Below are 25,135 nucleotides of genomic sequence, written 5' to 3'. Positions count from 1 at the left end.
GGGGCTCATGCCTTTAGCCCTGAAGCCCGTAAAATGACTGACATCAGAAGGAATGAGAAATGCAACTTCCTTGGACAGGAATATCAGGTGGTTATGACAGGGGTCTCTCCAGATCCTGCAGAGGGTTTATTCAGCAGCCCACTTGGCAATTCTGCCAGCTTGGCTGCCACAGCTGTCTTCTCATCTGAGGCCAGAGTTTCAAGGCTCAGAATGGTTCACAAGGAAACTGGAATCTAAGCTCTTCTCAGGATCCCTGCTCCTTCTCAAGAGCACAGTGTCGTCATTCATCCATCCACTGACTGACTTACCACCATGGGAAGGACATATAGAAAGACATCAGTGGTCATAACAGATGAGGAAGGAGGGAAAGAGAATAACCCCCAATGCATTCTCCCAACCCTCCCCCACCCACACTTGCCCCTCGGGCTTCAGGGCTAATTCCCTGAAATTACTCCACTGTTAACATAGGCTTACTTATAAAGATTGATTGAATAATCTGGCTGATAAATCACTGAGGCAATTAGAACAAGAGATCCTGAGGAAACTACAAAATCTGTTTTTGTCATCAGAACTACCAGTTTAGGATTATTTATGACACTTTTAAGACTGTCACTGATAGTCAAGATCTTTGCTGCTCTGAAGGTTCCTGAGGCCAGGGCTTCTAAATCTAAAATCAGGAATGGGCCTAAGAATCGGTATTGATTGTAAAGCTCCCAAGGTGGTTTTTATGCAGTCAAACCTACAAAATGTTCTTTGATTGAAATTTGGGAATAAAGAATATCTAAAATTAATGTAGTGAATTCCGGGTGGCTGAGGGGAAATCAATCAAATCAGTTGTTTTAACTGAAGTTTGTCCTTAAGGAGATAAATCGATTACAGGAATTTCTTTTTAAAAATCAACAGTTTTGTTGGCACAATATAAACAAAAAGGAGCACTTTCTGAAAAATTCCCTTAAGTAAAAATGAGTGAAAAGGCAAATTTGATCAATAGAATTACAAATGTCAACAACATTTGAAGAAACATTAAGAACTGGGTCAAGCAAAAACAATGATTCTTGCTGTTCCTTCTTTCTACCCATTACCTCTAAATTGAAATAAGATTTACTTTATGTCTGCCTTGCTGGAACATAATGATTACCCTTCTGGATAAGCAGCAGAATATACAATTAGTGGCTGAGTTAGCTTAATCTCTTCAGTGAACTGTCCTTCCCACCATCTTGCAGGAGGTCAGACGAGCAGTGTCACAGCCTTGCATACTCCATGGCTTAGGTTGTCAGGGAGTGAGGAGGTGACTGAGGCAGCCAACTGCCCATGAGTCCAGAGCATTCCTTCCATCTTTCAATCTTACCTTTCAAATTTAAAATCTTTAGGTTTTCTCCAGGAGACATTGCACTTGATGATATTCTGCAGGAAATCAAAGAAACACAGAAGTAAAATCAAAAAGGCAAGCACGAGAGAGTGGACTTCTTCCTCTCTGTCACCCTGGGGGTCTCTAGAACATGGTAGAAACCCTACCGATGAAAGCTCACCCCCTAGGGCTGGGAGGAAGGGAATCTTTTTGCAGCAACATGGATGAAACTAGAGACTCTCATCCTGAGTGAAATAAGGCAGAAAGACAAAGATAAATACCATATGATACCACTTATATCTGGAATCTAGTATACGGCACAAAGGAACCTTTCCACAGAAAAGAAACTCATGGACTTGGAGAATAGACTTGTGGTTGCCAAGGGGGAGGAAAAAGGAGTGAGATGGACTGGGAGTTTGGGGTTAATAGGTGCAAACTGTTGCATTTGGAGTGGATGAGGAATGAGATCCTACTGTATAACAATCATTTGTGATGGAACATGATGGAGAATAATGTGAGAAAAAGAAAAAATATATATGACTGGGTCACTTTGCTATACAGTAGAAATTGACATATATATATCCGTTTTTTCAACTATAATGGAAAAAATAAAAATCATAAAAAGTTACAAGGATAATTATGAGTTTTCTCTTGGAGCCAGGTAGGTATTTAAGACCAATGAAGTATCAGGAGAGAAATTTGGTTTCAGTAGAGCCTCTCAGGAAGGTCTCACTGTATTTTTATCTGGAATGGGGACTAATGCTCTATAAAGAAATCTAAATTATAATAAGTAAGGATTTTCACTGGTTCACTGTGAGTACTATTTCTACTGCTTCCATTGCTATTACTGCAGGTGACCACGTACTGAGGGACAACTGGTCTACCAAGGAAGAGGCCAGGGTCCAAGAATTTCCCCCCAGACCCTATGAAAATGAGGAAATTAAATCTCACATAGGGTAAACTCATCAGTAGGTCTTCATATAGCCAGTGGAGGAGTCTGAATTTGAACCCAGATCCATCTTGACTCCAAAGGCTGAACTCTTCTTGCTTGGTATATACTACTATTTCTAAATACAGTGATTAGTGCTATCATTTACCAAATACCCACCAAGGGCCATGCACTTTGCATTTATTATCTCATCCTCACCACAAGGAGGAAATTAAAACTCATAAATAACTGCCTCAAGGTCACATAGGTGGTTATTTGCAGAAATGGAATTAATTTTTTTTTTGCACATTTCTTTTCACATTTTTTCTCATTTATATATATATTTTTTTCTACTGTACAGCATGGTGACCCAGTTACACGTGCATTCTATTTTCTCACATTATCATGCTCCATCATAAGTGAATAGACACATTCCCAGTGCTATACAGCAGAATCCCATTGCTAATCCATCCCAAAGGCAACATTCTGCATCTCTTTACCCCAAGCTTCCAGTCCCTCCCATTCCCTCCCCTTCCCCCTTGGCAACCACAAGTCTATTCTCCAAGTCCATGAGTTCTTTTTCTGTGGAAAGGTTCCTTTGTGCTGGATATTAGATTCCAGATATAAGTGATATCATATGGTATTTGTCTCTCTCTTTCTGACTTACTTCACTCAGGATGAGAGTCTCTAGTTCCATCCATGTTGCTGCAAATGGCATTATGTCATTCTTTTTTATGGCTGAGTAGTATTCCATTGTGTATATATACCACCTCTTCCGAATCCAATCATCTGTCCCATGGACTTTTGGGTTGTTTCCATGTCCTGGCTATTGTGAATAGTGCTGCAATGAACATGCGGTTGCGTGTGTCTCTTTTAAGTAGACTTTTGTCCGGATATATGCCCAAGAGTGGGATTGTGGGGTCGTATGGAAGTTCTATGTATAGATTTCTAAGGTACCTCCATACTGTTCTCCATAGTGACTGTACCAGTTTACATGCCCACCAACAGTGTAGGAGGGGTCCCTGTTCTCCACAGCCCCTCCAGCATTTGTTATTTGTGGACTTATTTGATGGCCATTCTGACTGGTGTGAGGTAGTATCTCAAGGTAGTTTTGATTTGTGTTTCTCTAACAACCAGGGATGTGGAGCATTTTTTCAAGTGCTTGTTGGCCATCTGTATATCTTCCTTGGATAAATGTCTGTTCAGGACCTTTGCCCATTTTTCAATTGGGTTGTCAGCTTTTTTCCTGTTGAGTTGTATATGTTGTTTGTATATTTTAAGAGATTAGGCCCTTGTCCATTGCATCATTTGAAACTATTTTATCCCATTCTGTAAGGTGTCTTTTTGTCTTCTTTTTGGTTTCCTTTGCTGTGCAAAAGCTTGTCAGTTTGATTAGGTCCCACTGGTTTATTTTTGCTTTTATCTCTGTGGCTTTGGGAGACTGACCTGAGAAAACATTTGTAATGTTGATGTCAGAGAATGTTTTGCCTATGTTCTCTTCTAGGAGTTCTAGGTGTCTTATCTTATATTTAAGTCTTTCAGCCATTTTGAGGTTATTTGGGTGCATGGTGTGAGGATGTGTTCTAGTTTGATTGATTTGCATGCAGCTGTCCAGGCTTCCCAGCAATACATGCTGAAAAGACTGTCTTTTTCCCATTTTATACTCTTGCCTCCTTTGTCAAAGATTAATTGACTAAAGGTGTCTGGGTTTCTTTCTGGGTTCTCTTTTCTGCTCCATTGGTCGGTCTGTCTGTTTTGGTACCAGTACCGCACTGTCTTGATGACTGTGGCTTTGTAATATTGCCTGAAGTCTGGGAGAGTGATGCCTCCTGCTTGGTTTTTGTTCCTCAGAATTGCCTTAGCAATTCTGGGTCTTTTGTGAATCTATATAAAGTTTTGGATTGTTTGTTCTAGTTCTGTGAAAACTGTCATGGGTAATTTGATAGGGATTGCATTGAATCTGTAGATTGCGTTGGGTAGTATGGCCATTTTTATAATATTCATTTTTCCAACCCAGGAGCATGGAATACCTTTCCATTTCTTTACATCTTCTTTAACTTCCTTGATTAATGTTTTATAGTTCTCGGCATGTAAGTCTTTTACCTCCTTGGTCAGGTGTATCCCCAGGTGTTTGAGTTTTTGGGGTGAATTTTAAAAGGTATTTCTGTATTCCTTTTCTAATATTTCATTGTTAGTATGCAGAAATGCGACTGATTTCTGAATGTTAAACTTATATCCTGCTACTTTGCCGAATGTGTTGATCAGTTCAAGTAGTTTTGGGGCTAAGTCCTTAGGGTTTTCTATATATAGTATCATGTCCTCTGCATACAGTGACAGGTTTACCTCTTCTCTTCCTATTTGGATGCCTTTCATTTCTTTTGTTTGTCTGATTTCTGTGGCTAGGACTTCCAATACTATGTTGAATAACATTGGTGAGAGTGGGTGTCCTTGTCATGTTCCAGATTTAGTGGGAAGGCTTTTAACATCTGTCTATCTGCCTCATTTTCTTTTCTCCTACACTGCATAGGTATGATGGAACAGAGGTGGGTGTTTGGACTGTCTGCTTTAGAAAACATTTCATCATAACAGTTTCATAAATAACATAAAGTTCATGAAAAAGAAAAACACTGGTCTTTCCATCCTTTCCTTTTGCATCCCTTCTATGACCATATCAAAAAAGACCTTTGTTCTTTCTAATTAACTCTTCTATTTATGGTAGGAGATGAAGGCAAACTAGGGATGGAAGAGAAAAATAAGAGGTTTTTTGTTTAACTGCAGAAAGGGCAATTTTGTCTTAAAGATATTTAAGCCACTGAACCCCTCCCTTAATGAGCTGAAAATATTAATTTGAATTTCTGCAGAGGAACAATTAATAGTTATGCCCATGGGAAGAATGCAGTGTTTCTACTGGAACATGTCAATCCTTCCATTAATTTAACGGAAACTCAAAATGAAGGAAACATCTGGAAAACACATTCTATGATAGCCATTATAAATCTGTGAAAAACCAAAGCATAAATTGGATACAAGCACAACTCAGAGTCCTAAGAGTAAAATCATTATTATCAAGAAAGCGTGAATTTTGCCTTTTGCTTTGTAGAACTAGTTCTAGCCTCTGTGCCTCCTCTAACAAACCAACACAACATTGATCCATCAAAGTGGGTTGCAAAATCCTATATAAACTATGTGCTCTTTCTACATTCAGTGCATTAAAGAAGAAGTCTGTGGAAAAAAATGTTAAAGCTTGTTCAGAAAGTTAAGTGTTGGGTAATTCCAACGGTTTAGAGAGATCTGCCATCAGAAAAGCAAAGAGACCATCTGCAGCCTGGAATGTGTGGTGGGTGAATTCCGGAGTGATTCTGGGGGAGATTTGCAGGCTGTTCCGTACATATCACCAGTCACAGCTGTAATAGTATTTTTTTTTTTTTTGTTATAGCACTTCCCTTTTTTGATATCCACAGGGTTTATGTCAAGAAAGAAAATGTTCTTCCTTCCTACAGCTTCTGATTAACTTACCTTGTCAGCACATCCCGCTTTCCCAAGATTAAAAAAAAAACTCCAGTAAATCTTTTAAAATACTAATTTTTGTTTTCTATCCCTATGAAAGAAGAGAAATACAAATTTTGGGCTCTGCTAGTTTTGTTGCCCTGATTATCAAACCACACTTAACATACCTGTTAACAAAATGACAAACTTGGTAAGGGGATTACCTTGCAGCTTCTGTTTTGTCCTTGAAATTCCTAAACTCCTAGGGGGAGAACAAAGAGCTGTAGCTTTAAATTTAGTTAGGGCTGCTTAGCTTTGGATTTGATAAAAAATTACATGACCATGTTAGTATTCTCTCCCTCTCCATTCCTCCCTATCCTCCGCCCCAACCATGTATGTATGGATGTGTGTGTGTGTGTGTTTGTGTATAAGTATCTACCAGGTGTGGAGCAAGGGGCCATCAACTTATCAAAACTCAAAACTTGCCCTTCTTGCTGTCTCTAATGAGCATTCAAGAAGCAGTAGTTCATTATATCACTTGGTAAAAATATGTCAGTATAACACAGAGAGCACTATATTAAAATAGAGTATACTTGCCCATTTCAAAACATGGAGCACATTGTTATTATTCAAGTTTTGAAATTAACCTGTTGTGTGCCCTGGGACATGCCACACACACATAACACTCACATACATGCTCGCGTTGGCACCTCCATTGTCCTCTCTTTGTAAAGTAAGGAGGTTGGCCCACTGTTTGTACCTTGAATGGACTCACTGTTCAGCCAGATCCCTCTCCACCTGCTTCTTTGGGAAGAGCATGTTTCTTTTCTTTGTGCCCCGTTCCAGCGAAAGGAATGTGGGAGAAGTAACTGAAGGTGGGTTCCAGTCAGAGAGTTCTGAGCCTAAATGTTAAGAGACATGGCAAGTTTTTATTCATGTATCTGGGATCTTCCAAACATTGTCAGCAGAAGACCACCCCGGGGCAGCTGCAGACATAGAATGAGACTCATAAAGCAGACCTGATCCAGAAGGCCTGGGGTCCTGAGCTAGCACACTGAAGCAAAACCTGCCAAACATGAGAGCAAATGATTGTCGTTTCATGCCACTGAGCTTTGGGGTGTTTTGTTTCATGGCACTCAGAGTGGTGATACAGGAGCAATGCACCAGCATAGCTTATAGCATTAATAATTTCTGTGATTCTAATTCTATGTTTTATTGTAGATTATGCCTATCAAATACTTATTCATCTTTAAAAAGGTATAAGGTATGCACATGAATAATAATATGATTTCTTGGTAGCTTTCAAAGGTTTTTGTTTTACATGTTTTTATGTATGCTTATTCAGTCTAGACTTAATTCAGTGATTTAATTTTAATAAACCATCTTCTCTGACATGCACATGAAGAAGTCAGATGAGAAGTTGTTTTCAGGGTGGTATCCTCAACTCTAAAACTCTTCCCATCATGTTTTGACCAAATTATTTCTTTAAAAGACTGGTACAAATTCTATTTAAGTATCTCCTTTTTTCCCCTCTGACCTAGCATAGGCGTGAAGGACTTGGAAATTTTGACAAATATAATATAGCCTCTGAAAAATCACAGTGCTGATTAGGATGGACATATCAACATTACATCTTTTGCTGGTTTATTTTGTGCATTTAGATGGTGGATGCGGTAGATGATTTTGCTGTGAGTGGCTCTCTGGATGACTATCCTGGGGAACTGCATGGTAACAAATTCCACACTGGCATGAGCAAGGCCAATTGAGATGTAATCCTTCAACAAGACTGAGAAACTCTCACATTCTTGCCCTCCAGTGTTAACCCCTCCTGTTCACAGGTCACTTCCTGTGTTGCTGCACCAAAAAGTGGCTCTTAGAGCCATATATTTTGCACCTGCCTCAAGGAATTAACTTAGCTGCTCCCCTTATTAGAATACTTTGTACACTTCATTACTTCAGAGACCTTACTGAAAATGTGACCCTGGGTAGCTGGTGTTGCCGTCTTTGTGAATTGAAAGCTAACCAAGCTTAGAGCTAGATTAAGCGGCATGGAAATTCAAGCAGACAGCTGGTGCCCTAATCCCAGATAGAAATGTTACACTTAGATCTAATGTTTCATTCTTATGCTGAAGAGGGCCCAAATGGAACAACATAACAAAATTCTTCAAGGCATTAATAATCTCTTTTTCTTACTCTGTAGTCATTGGAAACCTAGCCATAGATTGTAGTTGGCCATTATGATAGGTATCACAAGAAGGAAACAACTATCTCTGTCCCTCTATCTATCTATCATCTACCTACCTACCTCTCCCCTTCCCTCTCTTTCTTTTCTTTTCTTTTTTTTTTTTTTTGTCTTTTTTGCTATTTCTTTGGGCTGCTCCCATGGCATATGGAGGTTCCCAGGCTAGGGGTCGAATCGGAGCTGCAGCCCCCGGCCTGCACCAGAGCCACAGCAACGCAGGATCCGAGTCGCGTCTGCGATCTACACCACAGCTCGTGGCAACGCCGGATCGTTAACCCACTGAGCAAGGGCAGGGATCGAACCTGCGACCTCATGGTTCCTAGTCGGATTCATTAACCACTGCGCCACGACGGGAACTCCCCCTCTCCATCTTTCTATGTAGAAAGATGGAGAGGGGTTAGCTTGCTTATTTTCTGATTAGGAAACCCTAATTTATTTTTATTTTTGTTTTTTTGTTGTTTTTTGGGGTTTTTTTTTTTGGGGGGGGGACCCTAATTTAAAAATCAGTCTAGGCTCTTATGAATTGAAAATCAGACTTTTTCCTTATTAGTGTTGATAGAGCAAAACACTTTATAGGCCCTCATTGGTTGGTTCTTTGCAAACTGATTATGCTGTGCAGGAAAATAAATTCTTTAAGCTTCATCCTCCATGAGCCAAAATCACAGATGACTTTTAAAATAACAAAAATTAGCACAAATGGAAGTGGGCTTTCGTACTGGCTATTTTAAATATTCATGAAGAAGGCTGCTAATTTACTTTTGACTACTCTGCATGTTTTCTGACATGGATATTTTCTGTCTGAATGCATATTTTACTTCTCAGGAAAGAGAAGAGACAGTGAAAGGGAAATGACATTACTGACCATCGACATCAAGAATTTTGCTATGAGTGATGTAAAATTTTTCAATTTACTTCTTGACAGATTAATATTGTTATCAATCAGGATAATAATGTGTTATATAACCTTCGAATAGCCAAATTTGGATACCTTTATTCAGCCATGTCACAATAGATTAAAATGGTATTATTATTTCTTTATTATTTCAAGAAGGAAGACACAGGGGTTTAGGTCTCCTATTCAAGGCCACACAATGTTTCAGTGATCAAGACAGGCTTAATATGGTGTCCAGATGTCTCAAGCTTGGTATGTGGTATCCAAATAACTGACTTATTTCCCTATTTAGTAAAATACTTAATTTTCCGATAACTTTTACTTACCATAGATCTCAGTAGCAATCAGAGTTTAAACTTCATTATTTCTCACAATGTAACTCATTGCCATCTCCTTTGCAGTAAAACAAAAGTTCTAATAAAACAATAAAAATAATTTAAATCAGCCTTATTCTTCAGGCCAGTTTAAATTTGATTACCAAAAAAATTTCCCTCAATGTTACTGAAACTATTAACTAGACCATCTCTATTCTTAAGTTTGATAACATGCTTTTACTTTTTCATGGCTTTGTATAACTAAGCAATGTTTATCTTCTCTCCTAGAAACACAGTGAGGTCAGGTATTCTATCTTAAATAATAATAAATCTGGGAGTTCCCATTGTGGTGCAACAGAAACAAACCCTACTAGTGTCCATGAGGATGCAGATTCAATCCCTGGCCTCCCTAAGTAGGTTAAGGATTCAGTGTTGCCATGAGCCATGGTGTAGGTTGCAGATAAGGTCCGGATCTGACATTGCTGTGGCTGTGGCATAGGCCGGCAGCTTCAGCTCCAATTCGACCCCTAGGTTGGGAACTTTCATATGCCAAAGGTGTGGCCCTGAAAAAAATTTAATAAATCCTATCTTCTGCTAATCTTGGGCCTCTTGTGTGTTTTCTTAACAAAACAAGTTGGTCATGTAGCAAGATTCACACTCCCGACAAGTATCGCCCAACATGAAAAATAATGAAAGCCCATGGATTTGATGTAATTTTTCTGGAAATTCCAGCAAAGATGGTGCTTAACTCCATTTATGGTGCACTGACAACTGTATTTAGTGACCACTGAGTCTCCATCACATCTATATGAAGTGTATGTGTCATGTAGCCATTGTTACATTTTCTTTGCCTTTGCAAATGTATGACACTTACATTCACTTGGTTTTCTTTGGAAGCACCAAGTCCAAGTCATCTCTGGCTTCTCTCACACATCTTAAAGTGTGTGTATGTGTGCGATAGTAACAGCTCTCATCCTGTCCTCAAGATTAGTTACAGGCTGGACAAATACTTCTGATGACTACGATTTACCTAGATAACCTTCTGAGACCTTAATTTATACTGTCTGTAAAATAGCCTCTTTTGCCAATCAAAGAGCAATTTTCCTTATGGAAGCCCTGATACTGACACAAGTTAACTTGCCCAACATTAGACATCTAGGAAGTTGATGAGCTACAATCAATATTAGGTTTATCTTATTCCATAGACTTAGCACTGGCTCACTGTTTACTCAATGAAGGTGATAATAGCACTTGATTCAAAGTCTGGCCATATGGATTATGCTCACATAGGTCAAACTCTGAGGACAATGCCTTGCTAATTGTAAGTTAAATAAAATATATTCTAGCCATACATAACTTCACTGGTCATGTGCGGTGACCGAACCTGAAATAGGACAGCAACAAAGGGATGAAGAAAACGGACACTTCATGCTCGTCAAGGATTATTAACTCCATTTTGTAGGCAAAGAAAGAGTTACTCCAGAAAATACAGTACCAGTTCTTGCTCACCAAATATTCAGCTATTTTTATTCCTTTGCTTTCTCTCCTCTGATTGCAATATACAGAAATGTTCATGTTGTCTATATACTTAGAATGTCTCAAGTAACTAAGGTCTCAACAAAAAATTCATTCAAAAACCAAGAGGTATCACAATTCTCCTGTTCCCCTCTGACCAACAGTGGATGGGTTTGGAGTTGCTGACGTACTGGGGAGGGTGGTAGAGTGGTTCCATGGGTGGCTTTTTCATCAGAAGTAGCCTGAAAAGGGTGAAATACAGTATTCTTTCTCTTAGGAACTGACAGAACTCAGATAGGAAATCAGGCAGGAGGGAAGCATAACACCAAAGATATCCTTTCGTAATATTCAGATTTAGGAGATAGAAAAACAAAAGTGAATGAGGAGCCCATTGAGAGAAATCATGAGGGAGAAGCTGAAGCTGAGGGGTAGACTGGTCAAGGAGAGACAGATCCAGGAAGGTGACAGAGATTGTGGTGTAAACTGATCCTGGACAAAGTTGTGAAGGTTTAGAGCCAAACCCAAGTCACTAGAAAAAGAAACAGAAAAACAACAGAGAAGATCAAGTCAGCCAATCAGATCATTCCCAGAAAAGGGAAGTGTCAACAGGACAGTTTTCTTTTTCTTAGTCAGGGCTTCCAGTTCAAAAGTGTAATTAGTGGTCAAGAGAGTAGGCTTATGTAAGATTAAAGTCACTTAACTATCCTGAACCATAGAGTCAAGACCTAACTTCTCTTTATTTTTTATTTATTTATTTTTTTGTCTTTTTGCCATTTCTTGGGCTGCTCCCACGGCATATGGAGGTTCCCAGGCTAGGGGGTCGAACTGGAGCTGTAGCCGCCGGTCTACGCCAGAGCCACAGCAACACGGGATCCGAGCCGCGTCTGCCACCTACACACAACACCGGCTTGTTAACCCACTGAGCAAGGGCAGGGATCGAACCCGCAACCTCATGGTTCCTAGTTGGATTCATTAACCACTGCGCCACGACGGGAATTCCAAGACCTAAGTTCTCTTTAAAGGAAAAAAGACCGGGGAGTTGCCATCGTGGCTCAGCACAAACGAACCTGACTTGTATCCATGAAGATGTAGGTTCAATCCCTGGCCTTGCTCAGTGGGTTAAGGATCTGGCATTGCCTGTGTGGTATAAGTCACAGATGCAGCTCGGATCCTGTATGGCTGTGGCTGTGGCTGTGGCATAGGCCTGCAGCTGTAGCTCTGATTCAATCCCTAGCCTCAGAACTGCCATATGCTGCAAGTGCAGCCCTTAAAAGCAAAAAAGCAAAAAAAAAAAAGGTGGAGGGAGGAGGTAATGAGAGAGAAAGGAAGAGAGGGAAGGGAAATAGCCAAGGAGGAAAGTGAGTGATGGAGTAGGAAAAAAGTAAAAATGAGAAGGAGAAAGAATTGCTTTAGGAGTCCTAGAAGGCCACTATCAATTATCAATTGCCTTAATTTACCAGCTTCCACTTAAGAACATAATATTACAAAGTTCTCTCAAGAAAAATACTTTCATCTGCTTATCACAAACACGACATGCGAAGGAACAATCAAGGAGAATGTGGTCATGGGGATGGCGAGGTTTAGAAAAGAGCTGTCAGTTTGGAGATACCTTAGAAATCTATACATAGAACTTCCATATGACCCTGCAATCCCACTCTTGGGCATCTATCCGGACAAAGCTCTACTCAAAAGAGACACATGCACCCGCATGTTCATTGCAGCACTATTCACAATAGCCAGGACATGGAAACAATCCAAATGTCCATCGACAGATGATTGGATTCGGAAGATGTGGTATATATACACAATGGAATACTACTCAGCCATAAAAAAGGATGACATAATGCCATTTGCAGCAACATGGATGGAACTAGAGAATCTCATACTGAGTGAAATGAGCCAGAAAGACAAAGACAAATACCATATGATATCACTTATAACTGGAATCTAATATCCAGCACAAATGAACATCTCCTCAGAAGAGAAAATCATGGACTTGGAGAAGAGACTTGTGGTTGCCTGATGGGAGGGGGAGGGAGTGGGAGGGATCGGGAGCTTGGGCTTATCAGACACAACCTAGAATAGATTTATAAGGAGATCCTGCTGAATAGCATTGAGAACTATGTCTAGATACTCATGTCGCAACAGAAGAAAGGGTGGGGGAAAAAACTGTAACTGCAATGTATACATCTAAGGATGACCTGACCCCCTTGCTGTACAGTGGGAAAATAATAATAAAAAAAAAAAGAAAAGAGCTGTCAATCACAGGATAAATAACTCAATCACAGAACTGGTAGCAAACTGGCCATGATGTCCCCCCTTTGTCACAAGTTTGTTCACGCTGACTACAAAAGACAACTCAAGGAGTTCCCGTCATGGCTCAGTGGTTAACGAATTCAACCAGGAACCGTGAGTTTGTGGGTTCGATCCCAGGCCTCACTCAGTGGGTTAAGGATCTGGCATTGCCGTGAGCTGTAGTGTGTAGGTTGCAGACTCGGCTCGGATCTGGCGTCACTGTGGCTCTGGTGTGGGCTGGTGGCTGCAACTCCGATTAGACCCCTAGCCTGGGAACCTCCATATGCCCCGGGTATAGCCCTAGAAAAGGCAAAAAAAACCCAAAACAAAACAAAAAAAAAGCACCTCGAGATACTTGTGCTAGAATTCAGAGAGGTCTTCAAAGTCTTTATTTCTGAAGAATATTATATTTGTATACCACCTCCAAATAGTCAAAGCAGTTTTATCTCTATTCTCTCATTTTACTCTCACAATAATTCTGTTGAGATAGCTAAGGCAGGTTTTATCTTGTGTCTTTTGTTAACATTTTTTTGGAGATAAAATTGTTCAATGTTAATTGGTCCATTAATTATTTAGAAGTGTTCCAGTCTTATGGAAGGTTTTCCTAGACATCTTACTTTTATTAATTACTAATTTCCCCCTGTTATGATCAGAGAACACACTTCATGTGATTTTGATTATTTTAAATTTATTAAAATGTGCTATGATCTAATTTGGTGAATGTATCAGGTGAACCTGAAAATAATGTGTATCCTTCAGTGACTAGCTCTAGTGTTCTATACAAATTCATTAGGTTTAAGCAATGCACTGATTTATGTCTAGTTGTTCTATTAACTGCCAATAGACAACTATTAAAATATCTTACTGTTAACCCTGAAATAGCCTTATTTCTGCTTTAATTCTAAAAATTTTCATTAGTTTTTTTCAAAACTCTCTAAATAGGCACATAGCCACTTACAATTGTTGTCTTCCTGATACACTGTTCTTTTTATCCTTATAAAATGCCCCTCTTTATCTCTCCTAATGCCGTTTGTGTTGAAAACTATTTTATCACATGTTAAAGTATCCACTTTTAAGTGGATTAAAACCATTTCAAAACATGTTTTTTGTTTGCACAGCATTGTCTTTTTTCCCATTTATTATGTTTTCAGCCGCTGTATCTTCATGTTTAAAGTTTACCTTTCTAGCCAGGATATACAGTCTTGCTTTTTTAAAAATCCATCTATAAATCTCTGCTTTTTAACTAGAGTATTTAAATGAGTGCTATTTAATTTTGTCAAAATTTTATAACTTACTGCTCTTTGAAATTTACCACTAAAGAAATCAAAAGGCAAGCTCCAGCCTGGGAGAAAACATTTGCAATACATTTATCTCACAAAGGAATTGTTCTGAGAATACGTAAAGAACTCAATAATAAGATAAACATTCCAATCAGAAAAGAGGCAAACAATTTAAACAAACATTTACCAAAGAAGATATATGGGATGGCAAGGGATTACACAAAAAGTTGCTCAACATCTTTAATCACTAGGGAAATGTAAATTAAAATCATAACAAGATACCACTATATACCCACTGAAATGTCTAAAATTAGAAAGATTGACAATACCTGGTGTTGGTAAAGATGTGGAACAATTGCAACTTTCATAGTGCTGATGGGAATGTAAAATATGACAACCACTCTAGAAAATATTTTTTTGCGGTTATTTATGTAGTTAAATATACATCTGCCTACCATATGACCCCGCCACTCCACTCTTAGGTATTTAGGCAAGAGAAATGAAATGTTATGCCTACAGAAATACTTGTACATAAATACTTTTAGCAGCATTATTTATTATAGCTGAAAACCAGAAATAATGTAAATTTCCATGACACATGAATGGGAGAAACTATTTGTGACATATCTATTAATTGGAACACTATACATAAAATGGAATGTAATAGTGATATATATACACAATAACGTGAATGAATCTCAAAAATATGCTGAGCAAAAACGTGATGCAAAAAAAGACACACTAAAATATTATTCTTGGAGTTCCCGCTGTGGCATAATGAGTGAAGAATCTGACTATAGTGGCTCAGGTTGCTGTGGAGGTGAGGGTTGGGTTCCAGACCAGGCCCAGTGGGTTAAAGGATCTGCATTTGCTGAAGCTGTGGCATAGGTCTCAGCTGTGGCTTGGATTCAATCCCTGGCCTGGGAACTTTCATATGCTGTGGGTACAGCCATAAAAATTTCATTTTTATGATATTAGAAAGAAGTCAGAGCTAATCACTGCAACAACCAGAGGTGAGTGTGTACACTGAGGTTAGAAGGAAGAAACTGACAGGAGGAGGGCAGGATAATACTTTTGAGGTGATCTTGATCATGGTGTTAGATACACAGGTGTGTACATTTCTAAATGCATTTAACTGTACGTTTTATGTAAATTACGATAAACTTGATTTTTAAAAATAGGGCCACAACAGGAGGAAGACAGACAAATCTGACCCCATTCATTCAGTATATTCTCTACATAAACCAGAAAGATCTTTGAAAAATATAAGAATTGGAGAGGCGGAGCAAGATGGTGGAGGAGCAGGAGGTTGTGCACACCTTCTCCCACAGACACATCTACACGTAAAACTGCTTGCACAGAACATCCACTGAATGCTGGCAGAAGAACTTAAACCTCCAAAAAGGGCAAGAAACTCTTGACATAACTGGGTACAACAAAAGAAAAAAAGAGAAAAGAAATCAGGACGGGACTAGCATTCCCGAGAGGGAGCCGTGAAGGAGAAAGAAACCCACCTCCTGGGAAGCCACCTAACTGACGAAAGATCAGCTGAGTCGGCGGGACCTCAAAGTCACCCAGAAAAGCACATCAGCTGGACTGAGAACAGCAAAGCAGACTGAGAGCCGCACAGACCATCTGAACCACCTGCCCGGACACCACAGCCTGAGATGCTCGGGTGGGGGCTGGGCGCTGAGACTCAGGCTCCGGGGGTCAGTCCTGGGGAGAGAACTGGGTATGGTGTGATGGGTAAGGAGCAGTGCACCACAGGCTTAAGGGGGAATGCCATGGCAGAGAGAACCCAGGAGAAAGTCCGGACCCGCAGGAGAGGCAAGTTGCCATTGTTGGGGAGGGGAGAGGAAGAGGGGCAGGCCACCAAAGGAAACTCCCTGCTTAGAAGTGTGCACATGCCCATGGGTATAGAGGGTGGGCGGCTCTTGCTTGTTTTGGGGAGATTAGGCACTTCTTGTGCAGGCTACTGTTGGCCAGGCACCTACTGTGTGGGCTAATGGCATAAGTGGGCTAAGTGCGACGTGGTACCTCTTGCACGATCTATAGGCAGCAGGGGCAGACTGCAGTAGTCGTCTCAGAGGCCAGAGGGAGGCATGGCTTGCCACCACTGGGGACCTGTGAGTGGGCTCCACCTGAGACCCCAGTCACCTCAGGGGTTGGCAAAAAAGAAAAAAAGAGGGCACTGCAATCAAGCACCATACACTGTTGCTCTCACTCCCCTGGGAACAAACCCACCCTACAGCTGCCATTGCCAAATGCTCTGGGTGGCGACTAGACACTTGGTCACTGTCCCTTCCCAAGATCTTACAACTAGGAGCAACTGGTGCAGCACCTCCTGCGTGGGCCAGGTGGGACAGAGTGCTTCTTGCATGGTCAGCAGGCAGCAGGGGCAAACTACCGCAGTTATCCCTGATTCTAGAGGTGGGCATGGCCCACTGTCATTGGAGTTACCTGAACAAAAATCACTTGCAGCCCGATCCACCTAAAGGGCATCACAGAGGAGGGCATTGTGACTGAACACCACCTGTCAGTGCTATCGCACCCCCAGGAACACACCCGCCCTGCCGCTGCCACTGCCAAATGTTCTGGGCAGTACCCACATGCCTGATCTCTGTGCCTTCCCAGGATGCTTCAACTAGGAGCACCCTGTACAGCACCTCATATATGGGCTAAGTGAGATGGATTGCTTCATGCATGGTCTACAGGTGGTGGGGAAAACCACCATAGTTATCAAGGACTCTAGAGATGGTCATGGCCTGCTCCCAATAGGGGTCCCTGAACAGGCACCACCTGTGGTTCTAATCCCCTCAGAGGAGGGCACTGCAATCAAACACAAGGTGTTGTTGCTCTCACTCCCCTGGGAACCCATGCACCCTGCTGTTGCTACTGCCAAATGCTCTGGTCACCTTGAAGATCTGCCTAGAGCTTATTACCATTTCCCAGGGCCCTAAAACTAGGAGTAGCCTGTGCCATCTTCCTGCAGGTCCTTCCTGCTGTTAAGAGCCCAAAGACCAGGCACTGACTGCTGGCCCCTACCCATTGTCTCCTTCTCCCTGAAAACACACTGAGCATCCTGGGAATAACAGCCTGCTCACACTGAAGAAAGAGACAGCAAATATTCAAACTCCCACACCAAAAATAAATAGTAACCCCCCAAAAAATACAAAGGGGTACACTTGCATAGACGTAGCCTTACAAAACTATAGTTTGGCTTCCCCGAACTCACAGAAAAAGAAAAACACAAGCAAGATGAAGAAGAACAGAAACCATTCCCAGTTTAAGGAACAGGAGAATTCACCTAAAGTAGTCAACAATGAAACAGACTTCTGCAGCCTGACAGACATTGAGTTCAAAAGGGAGATAGTGAAAATACTGAAGGAATTAAGAGAGGATATTAACAGTAATGCAGATTCCTTTAGAAAGGAGCTAGAAAATATAAGGAGGAGCCAAGAAAAAATAGAAAATTCATTTGCAGAGATGCAAACTGAGCTAAAGGCAATAAAGAGCAGAATGAAAAATGCAGAGGAACAAATTAGTGACGTGGAAGATAGAATAATGGAAATCACCCAATCAAGACAACAGACAGAAAACCAAATGAAAAAACATGCAACATAAGAGACCTATGGGATAATATAAAGCATGCCAATTTACACATAATAGGAATTCCAGAAGGAGAAGAAAAAGAAAAGGGGATTGAAAATATATTTGAAGAAATTATGGCTGAAAACTTCCCAAATCTAAAGGATACTTATATCAAAATACAGGAAGCAAGAGGGCCCCAAACAAGTTGAACCTAAAGAGGCTCACACCAAGACATATTATAATAAAAATGGCAAAAGTTATAAAGAGAGGATTCTAAAGGCAGCAAGAGAAAAGCAAAGCATTAATTATAAGGGAACCCCCATAAGGCTATCAGCTGATTTCTCTACTGAAACACTACAGCCAGAATGGAGTGGCAAGATATATTTAAAGTGCTGAAAGGAAAAAAATTTGCACCCTAGAATACTCTATCCAGCAAGAATATCATTTAAAATAGAAGGGAAATTAAAGAATTTCTCTAACAAAAGCTAAAAGAGTACAGCAATACTAAACCCATTAGAAAAGAAATACTGAAAGGGCTTCTCTAAATTAAAAAAGAAAAAAGAAAAAAATAATTAGGATGGAGGAAACCACAATTGGAAAGCAGTCACTCAAATAAGCCAGCATATAGATCTAAACATGAAGATATTAAAAAAAAAAGGCATTAAAATTGAACAATGTGGGGAAGGAAAATAAGAAAATATAGATTATTTTTTTGTTTTAATGATGTATTTCAGCCTATATGACTATCAGGCAAAAGCAAGCAGATGTAGGAAGGGCTTAACGTGCTTAAAAAACAGGGCAACCACTAATCAAAACTGAACATTACATTCACAAAAACTGAAAAGAAAATTACTCAAGCATAAAATAAATGGAAACCATCCAACCCAAAAAAGAAAAGAATAGAAACATAGAATCACCTGGAAAACAAGGTTTAAAATGGCAGTAAATATATATCTATCAATAATTACCTTAAGTGTCAATGGACTGAATGCGCCAATCAAAAGACACAGAGTGGCAGGCTGGATAAAAAAGCAAAAACCTTCAATCTGCTGTCTACAAGAAACTCACCTTAGAGCAAAGGACACATACAGCCTGAAAGTGAGGGGATGGGAAAAGATAGTGTCATGCCAATGGACAAGACAGGAAAGCAGGAGTTGCAATACTCATGTCAGAAAAAATAGATTTTAAAATGAAGGCCATGAAGAAAGACAAAGAAGGACACTATTTAATGGTTAATGAATCCACTCAAGAAGAAGCTATTACAATCATCAATATATATGCCCCTAATATGCACCCAGATACCCACAACAAATACTAACAGACATAAAAGGAGAAATTGATGGGAATAGAATCATAGTAGGAGACTTTAACACCCCACTCACATCAATGGACACATACTCTAGACCGAAAATCAATAAGGCAACAGAGATCCTAAAGGAAACAATAGAAAAGTTAGACTTAATTGACATTTTCAGGACTTTACATCCAAAAAAATCAGAATACACATTCTTCTCAAGTGCACAAGGAACATTCTCAAGAATTGATCACATACTGGGGCACAAAGCTAACCTCAACAAATTTAAGAATATAGAAATTACTTCAAGTATCTTCTTTGACCACAATGGCATGAAACAAGAAATCAACCACAGGAAAAGAAATGAGAAAAAACCTACTACATGGAGACCAAACAACATGCTACTAAAAAAACACTGGGTAAATTAGGAAATCAAGAAGGAAATTAAAAAATACCTCAAGACAAATGATAATGAAGACACAACCACTCAAAATCTATGGGACGCCGCAAAAGCAGTGCTCAGAGAGAAATTCACAGTGATACAGGTCTTCCTCAAAAAAGAAGAAACATCTCAAATTGACAACTTAACCCAACACCTAAATGAATTAGAAAAAGAACAAACAAAACATAAAGTCAGCAGAAGGAAAGAAATCATAAAGATCAAAGAGGAAATCAAAAATAGAGATGAAAAAACAATAGAAGAAATCAATCAAACCAAGAGCTGGTTCTTTGAAAAGGTAAACAAAATTGACAGACCTCTGGCTAGACTTACCAAGAAGAGGAGAGAAAAAACCCAAATAAACAAAATAAATGAAAAAGGAGAAGTTACAACGGATACTGCATAAATACAAAAAACCATAAGAGAATACTATGAACAACTGTATGCTAACAAATTTGACAACCTAGAAGAAATGGACAACTTTCTAGAGACTTACAGCCTGCCAAAACTGAATCAAGAAGAAATAGATCAACTGAAGAGACCGATCACTAGACATGAAATTGATTATGTCATAAAAACACTCCCACAAATAAAAGTCCAGGACCAGATGGCTTCGTAGGTGAATTCTACCAAACATACAGAGAGAAAATTATACCCATTCTCCTTAAAATTTTTCAAAAGATTGAAAAAGAAGGAACACTCCCAAAGACATTCTATGATGCCACCATCACCCTAATTCCAAAACTAGACTAAGATTCCACCAAAAAGAAAACTATAGGCTAATATTTTTGATGAATGTAGATACAAAAATTCTCAACAAAATTTTAGCCAATCAAATCCAACAACATATTTAAAAAAATCATACATCATGACCTGCTGGGACTCATCCCAGGTACACAAGGATGGTTCAACACATGCAAACTAATCAACGTCATACACCACATTAACAAAAGAAAAGTCAAAAACCACATGATTATCTCAATAGATACAGAAAAACCATTTAACAAAGTCCAACATCCATTCATGACCAAAACTCTTACCAAAGTGGGTATAGAGGGAACATACCTTAAGATAATAAAAGCCATTTATGACAAACCCACAGCGAATACAATACTCAGTGGAGAAAAGCTGAAAGCCTTCCCACTAAAATCCGGAACATGACAAGGACACCCACTCTCACCAATGTTATTCAACATAGTATTGGAAGTCCTAGCCACAGAAATCAGACAAACAAAAGAAATGAAAGGCATCCAAATAGGAAGAGAAGAGGTAAACCTGTCACTGTATGCAGAGGACATGATACTATATATAGAAAACCCTAAGGACTTAACCCAAAAACTACTTGAACTGATCAACACATTCGGCAAAGTAGCAGGATATAAGTTTAACATTCAGAAATCAGTCGCATTTCTGCATACTAACAATGAAATATTAGAAAAGGAATACAGAAATACCTTTTAAAATTCACCCCAAAAACTCAAACACCTGGGGATACACCTGACCAAGGAGGTAAAAGACTTACATGCCGAGAACTATAAAACATTAATCAAGGAAGTTAAAGAAGATGTAAAGAAATGGAAAGGTATTCCATGCTCCTGGGTTGGAAAAATGAATATTATAAAAATGGCCATACTACCCAACGCAATCTACAGATTCAATGCAATCCCTATCAAATTACCCATGACAGTTTTCACAGAACTAGAACAAACAATCCAAAACTTTATATAGATTCACAAAAGACCCAGAATTGCTAAGGCAATTCTGAGGAACAAAAAACCAAGCAGGAGGCATCACTCTCCCAGACTTCAAGCAATATTACAAAGCCACAGTCATCAAGACAGTGCGGTACTGGTACCAAAACAGACAGACCGACCAATGGAGCAGAATAGAGAGCCCAGAAAGAAACCCAGACACCTTTAGTCAATTAATCTTTGACAAAGGAGGCAAGAGTATAAAATGGGAAAAAGACAGTCTTTTCAGCACGTATTGCTGGGAAGCCTGGACAGCTGCATGCAAATCAATCAAACTAGAACACACCCTCACACCATGCACCCAAATAACCTCAAAATGGCTGAAAGACTTAAATATAAGACAAGACACCATCAAACTCCTGGAAGAGAACATAGGCAAAACATTCTCTGACATCAACATTACAAATGTTCTCTCAGGTCAGTCTCCCAAAGCCACAGAGATAAAAGCAAAAATAAACCAGTGGGACCTAATCAAACTGACAAGCTTTTGCACAGCAAAGGAAACCAAAAAGAAGACAAAAAGGAGTTCCCATCGTGGCACAGTGGTTAACGAATCTGACTAGGAACCATAGGTCTGATCCTTGGCCTTGCTCAGTGGGTTAAGGATCCGGGGTTGCTGTGAGCTACGGTGTAGGTCACAGACATTGCTGGGATCCCGCATTGCTGTGGCTCTGGTGTAGGCTGGTGGCTACAGCTCCGATTCGACCTCTAACCTGGGAACCTCCATATGCTGCGAGAGTGGCCCAAGAAATGGCAAAAAAAAACAAAAAAAAACCCACAAAAGGCAACGTACAGAATGGGAGAAAATTGTTTCAAGTGATGCAACTGATAAGGGCTTACTCTCTAGAATATACAAACAACTTAGACAACTCAACAGGAAAAAAGTCAACAACCCAATGGAAAAATGGGCAAAAAGACCTGAATAGACATTTTTCTAAGGAAGATATACAGATGGCCAACAAGCACTTGAAACAATGCTCCACATCCCTGGTTGTTAGAGAAACGCAAATCAAAACTACCTTGTGATACCACCTCACACCAGTCAGAATGGCCATCAAATAAGTCCACAAATAACAAATGCTGGAGGGGCTGTGGAGAACAGGGACCCCTCCTGCACTGTTGGTGGGAATGTAAACTGGTACAACCACTATGGAGAACAGTATGGAGGTACCTTAGAAATCTATACATAGAACTTCCATAAGACCCCACAATCCCACTCTTGGGCATATATCTGGACAAAACTCTACTTAAAAGAGACACATGCACCCTCATGTTCATTGCAGCACTATTCACAATAGCCAGGACATGGAAACAACCCAAATGTCCATGGGACAGATGATTGGATTCGGAAGAGGTGGTATATATACACAATGGAATACTACTCAGCCATAAAAAAGAACAAAATAATGCCATTTGCAGCAACATGGATGGAACTAGAGACTCTCATCCTGAGTGAAGTGAGTCAGAAAGAGAAAGACAAATACCATATGATATCACTTATAACTGGAATCTAATATCCAGCACAAAGGAACCTTTCCACAGAAAAGGAACTCATGGACTTGGAGAATAGACTTGTGGTTGCCAAGGGGGAGGGGGAGGGAGTGGGGTGGATGGGTAGCTTGGGGTTAATAGATGCAAACTATTGTATTTGGGATGGATTAGCAATGAGATCCTTCTGTGTAGCTCTCAGACTATGTCTAGTCACTTATGATGGAGCATGATAATGTGAGAAAATAGAATGTGTACATGCATGTGTAACTGAGTCACCATGCTATACAGTAGAAAAAGTAATTGTGTTGGGGAAATAACAGTTTAAAAAAATTGATAGTAAAAAAAATTTTAAAAAGAAAAATATAAAAATTGTTTTATGCTTAAAATCCATCAATGACTCTTCAGCGTCCTCAGGATAAAATTCAAACATTATAACATAGAATACAAGGCCCTTGACTGTCTTAGCTCTCCTCTTTAGTGCTCGAGTGTCATTTTTGGAAAATATGATTTCACTCTGATTCTCCAGATCACTTTCAGTTCTGTAGACTCACTAAGCACTGTTTGGCATCTAAGTCATGCTGTTCTTTATACCAGAGCTCCTTTCCCCTTTTCAGGCCAAGGCTAAATACTACTTTCTTCTCTACTTGAGCACTGAGCTATGAGCTACTTGAGTGCCTGGCCTACAGTGGGTCCTTAATAACATTGAAAACCTAGATACAAGAGTCAGGAGACGGCTGCAAACAATCAAAAAGGTTGATTTTTTCTTTTCCCCAAAATATCTACTAGAAACATTTTAATCCCCTTCATGCTTTTTAGCATTTCAACTTTCGGTTCAACCCAAAATACAGTATTCTGCAAGGTAAAACCATTAATACTATAATCTCTTGTTTTATCCAAGGTTTAGTTGAATTTTACAAGTATAATCCTATTTAGTGGGAGTAAGAGTCAGAGCCCTTGCTTTTATTACTAGCCTTCATTTAGTTCTTGGAAACAGACTTGGAATATTCTACCTGGGGTGGAAGGCAGAAGGGCAAGAAGCCTCTGGATAATCTGCAAGGTGCTTTATGGTTTATGAAGAACTTTCATGGAGTTTTCTTAATCAGTAGTTGCAAAACCATTGAGATGTTGACAGGCAAAGGTTAACCCACTTTGGGGTAAGAGAACTCAGACACCCAAGGAGGTTAAGTGATTTTCCTACATGCATATTATCCTGTCAATGAAGACACGAGCTCAAAAGAGACTGTCTGAAGTAAATAATCATGATCCCAAACAATCAGAGCTTTTGGCAGTTGGCCTTTACATTTTCTTCACATATGGCTCCTGTTCTCACTACCTAAATGCCACCAAAGACTGATGACATTTCATTGTTTTGTTACACAAGCATTGCTTGGTCATTATAAAATAAATAAATATATATATATATAGAACAACAGTCTCTTCTCCACCTGCATATACAACTAATACTTTTGGATATGGTCTTTCCCTCTTTTGCTCATTTATTTCAAAAATGGAGATGCACCAGTATCTTCTCAGTCACTAAACCATAGATTTTTCTTTGTTTCTCTCATGTCTCAAAAACACTGTACATTAACCTACCCTTCATTCTTGAAACTCTCCCTTTGATCTAACACTTAAAACCTAAAATTTAGTTATGTCTGAAAATGAAATATTCAGCTTCTGTTCCAAATGCTTTTTTTCCCTCCTGTGTCCTTTTCTTCTGTTAACAGCATCACTTGTCCTTTTTCCTTTCCCATTATCACATCCAGCTACTGAATTCTCCACAACTCTCCCCCACCTCGCCTCTCCCTTATTTCAGTGGCATTACCTCAACTGAAGCCCTCATTTCCAAATCCCCTGATATTTTTAAGGAGATTCTCTTTTGACTATTTCCATGCTCTTCATTCCAATCTGGACTGAGCACCTCAATGAATTCACAATTCTGATCACTTAATCTCTGCTTAAAACCTCAGTAACTCTGTTTAGTAGCTCTATGGCATGTGCACTCCAGGTCCTTGCCATCTGGTCTCAGCTGCCTGCTTCATTGCTTTTCACCAGTCCCCTTCACTCACTCATCCCCAGAAAGACCAGACTCCTATATTTCCGACATGTTCACCACATGGTCCTACTCCAGGGTTTATTCCCACAACTTGTGTGTGTGTGTTCAAATCCTGGTTTATACCTTATCCACAAATGTACATACCACCCACCTCTCATAGCTCGGACTAAATGACACCTCTGTGAAGGACTTCCATTGGGAAAGTGCTCTCTT

General features: G+C 39.7%; 2 long non-coding RNA genes across 3 annotated transcripts in view; one reads left to right on the top strand and one right to left on the bottom strand.

The window, feature by feature from the left end:
- LOC102164498 (uncharacterized) overlaps positions 1-25,135 on the bottom strand; it is a 137,123-nt gene that overhangs the window by 21,036 nt on the left and 90,952 nt on the right. Inside the window, exons 2-5 of one of the 2 annotated variants that reach the window (XR_014834369.1) lie at positions 9,223-9,310; positions 6,523-6,664; positions 5,987-6,024; positions 1,349-1,404 (exon numbers count right to left, since the gene is read on the bottom strand). This is a non-coding gene — a long non-coding RNA (uncharacterized LOC102164498). The remainder of the gene's footprint in view (positions 1-1,348; positions 1,405-5,986; positions 6,025-6,522; positions 6,665-9,222; positions 9,311-25,135) is intronic. The other variant, XR_014834368.1, reaches the window with a different exon arrangement.
- The window catches only part of LOC110257515 (uncharacterized), a 302,560-nt gene that overhangs the window by 240,886 nt on the left and 36,539 nt on the right, over positions 1-25,135 (top strand). The gene's annotated exons all lie outside the window — the stretch shown is intronic.

Source organism: Sus scrofa, chromosome 18, assembly GCF_054392235.1.
Source record: "Sus scrofa isolate SSC_HxYL_T2T_F1_AM1 chromosome 18, Sscrofa_HxYL_maternal_Yorkshire_Landrace_v2.0, whole genome shotgun sequence".
NCBI classification, from domain to species: Eukaryota; Metazoa; Chordata; class Mammalia; order Artiodactyla; family Suidae; genus Sus; species Sus scrofa.
This window is presented reverse-complemented; position numbering and strand designations above follow the sequence as displayed.